Source organism: Crocuta crocuta, unplaced genomic scaffold (assembly GCF_008692635.1).
Source record: "Crocuta crocuta isolate KB4526 unplaced genomic scaffold, BGI_CrCroc_1.0 scaffold142, whole genome shotgun sequence".
Taxonomy (NCBI): domain Eukaryota; kingdom Metazoa; phylum Chordata; class Mammalia; order Carnivora; family Hyaenidae; genus Crocuta; species Crocuta crocuta.
The window spans coordinates 2,441,400-2,444,224 of record NW_027528892.1 but is presented as its reverse complement, the minus strand read 5'-3'; positions in this window follow the sequence as shown (position 1 = coordinate 2,444,224).

The window sequence follows — 2,825 nt, the reverse complement described above, 5'->3', positions numbered from 1 at the left end:
AGGGACTCTTTTTTTTTTTTTTTTTAAGTATTTTTACATGTTAAATAGGGAAGTTTTTTTTTTTAGGGCTCCCCTCTTTTTTTTTTTAAGTATGTAACGTCTTAGCTGCTTTTGTCACTACTTTTTAACATGACTTCCCTCATGTTTCCCAGAGTGCGATTATGACTAAGAAAATAATGAAAATAAGAGGGGTAACATTCCTAAATGTTGATGTATAGCCCAAATTAACAGCTTTCAGTAGTCAAGAAGAATGAAAATAAATTATACATTTTTTTCGAAAGGTTCCCAAAGTCCCCCCAAAACAAATGAACAATTTAAAAATTGATAAAACTCTTTAAAAAAAGGAGTAAGAAAATAATAAAAATACATGAGAAAACAAAAATAATAGCATTGGAACTAGCAGGTGGTACTTCGGCTGAAAAAGAGAAAGTGGCAATAAAGAACAAGCAATAGATTTAAAAACCTAGGAATAAAGCAGCATCACTGATTAGTAAATATGGATAAAGTTGCATACTTAAGAGATTTAATGTACTAAGAATACTACATGCAGTCATGTATTAGTATATTTCAATTTCAAGCAAATGGATAATTTTTCTGAAAAAGAATTTTTTTTTTAATATTTTTTTTTTATTTATTTCTAGGAGAGAGAGAGAGAGAGAGACAGCGTGAGCAGGGGAGGGTCAGAGAGAGAGGGAGTCACAGACTGAAACAGGCTCCAGGCTCTGAGCTGGCAGTCAGCACAGAGCCCGACGCGGGGCTCGAACCCACGAACCGCGAGATCATGACCTAAGCGAAAGTCGGACGCCTAACCGACTAAGCCACCCAGGCGCCCCTGAAAAAGAATTTTTTTTAACTTGGGTTCAAAAAGTGGAATAGACCAATGGCCATTGAAAAGAACTGAAGTAAGTTGTGAAAAAATTGGTTGACATTAGAGAGCTTTCTGTGCAAATGATTTTAGCGGTATTGAGAGTAAAAAATGCAGGCTGAGTAAAAGAGTGTTAGGAAAAACTAGAAGGTGCCAAAACTACCCAAGTAGGAATAAGATAAGGTTGAAATGCAAAATATAAAAAATTTTTAAAATAATTTACTGTCAAGTTGGTTTCCATATAACACCCAGTGCTCATCCCCACAAGTGCCCTTCTCCATGCCCATCACCCCCCTTCCCCGATNGTTGAGGATGATGTTAGCTGAGGGCTTCTCATAGGTGGCTTTTATGATGTTTAAGTAAGTTCCTTCTATCCCGACTTTCTCGAGGGTCTTTATTAAGAAGGGATGCTGTTTTTGTCAAATGCATTTTCTGCATCTATCAACAGGATCATATGGTGTTTATCTTTTCTTTTGTTGTTGTGACNTTTTTCATAGTATTTCATGATAATTGCTTGTATTTCTGAGGGGTTGGTTGTAATAAGTCCATTTTCATTCATGATTTTGTCTATTTGAGTGCTCTCTCTTTTCTTTTTGAGAAACCTGGCTAGAGATTTGTCAATTTTGTTTATATTTTCAAAAAACCGACTCTTGGTTTCATTGATCTGTTCCACTATTTCTTTGGTTTCTATATTGTTTATTTCTGCCCTGATGTTTATTATTTCTCTTCTCCTTCTGGGTTTGGGGTGCTCTTGTTGCTCTCCCTCTAGTTCCTTTAGATGTGCTGTTAGATTTTGCACTTGTGTTTTTTCTAATTTCTTGAAATAGGCCTGGAGTGCAATGCACTTTACTCTTAGGACTGCCTTTGCTGCATCCCATAGAGTTTGTATTGTTGTATTTTCATTTTCATTTGTTTCCATATATTTTTAAATTTCTTCTCTAATTGCCTGATTGGCTCATTCGTTCTTTAATAGGGTGTTCTTTAACCTCCATGTTTTTGGAGGTTTTCCAGACTTCTTTCTGTGATTGATTTCATGTTTCATAGCATTGTGATCTGAAAGGGTGCATGGTATGACGATTCTTTTATATTTATTGAGGGCTGCTTTATGTCCCAGTATGTGATCTATCTTGGAGAATGTGCCATGCACACTTGAGAAGAAAGTGAATTCCATAGCCTCAGGATGTAAAGTTCTAAATATATCTGTCAGATCTGTCTGGTCCAATGTGTCATTCAAGTCCATTGTGTCTTTAATGATTTTCTGTCTGGTTGATCTATCCATTGCTGTAAGTGGAGTATTAAAGTCCCCTGCTATCTATAAAGTCCCCATTCTTATCTATAAGATTGTTTCTGTTTGTGATTAATTGTTTTAAATATTTAGGTGCTCCCATATTCGGTGCATAGACATTTATAATTGTTAGTTCTTCCTGATGGATAGACCCTGTAATTATTATATAATGCCCTTCTTCATCCTTTGTTACTGTCTTTACTTTAAAGTCCAGCTTGTCTAAAATGAGCAAATCAGAGGGCTCTAGATGCTGGCAAGGATGTGGAGAAATGGGCACCCTCCTACACTCTCGGTGGGAATGTAAACTGGTACAGCCCCTCTGGAAAACAGTGTGGAGTTTCCTCAAAAAATTAGCATAGAACTCCCTAGGACCCAGCAATAGCACTGCTAGGAATTTACCCAAGGGATCCAGGAGTGCTGATGCATAGGGGCACATGTACCCCAATGTTCATAGCAGCACTCTCAACAATAGCCAAAACATGGAAAGAGCCTAAGTGTCCATCAACAGACGAATGGATCACGAAGATGTGGTTTATCTATACGATGGAATACTGCATGGCAATGAGAAAGAATGAAATCTGGCCATGTGTAGCAACATGGATGGAACTTGAGGGTGTTATGCTGAGTGAAATAAGTCAGGCAGAGAAGGACAGATACCATATGTTTGCACGTATA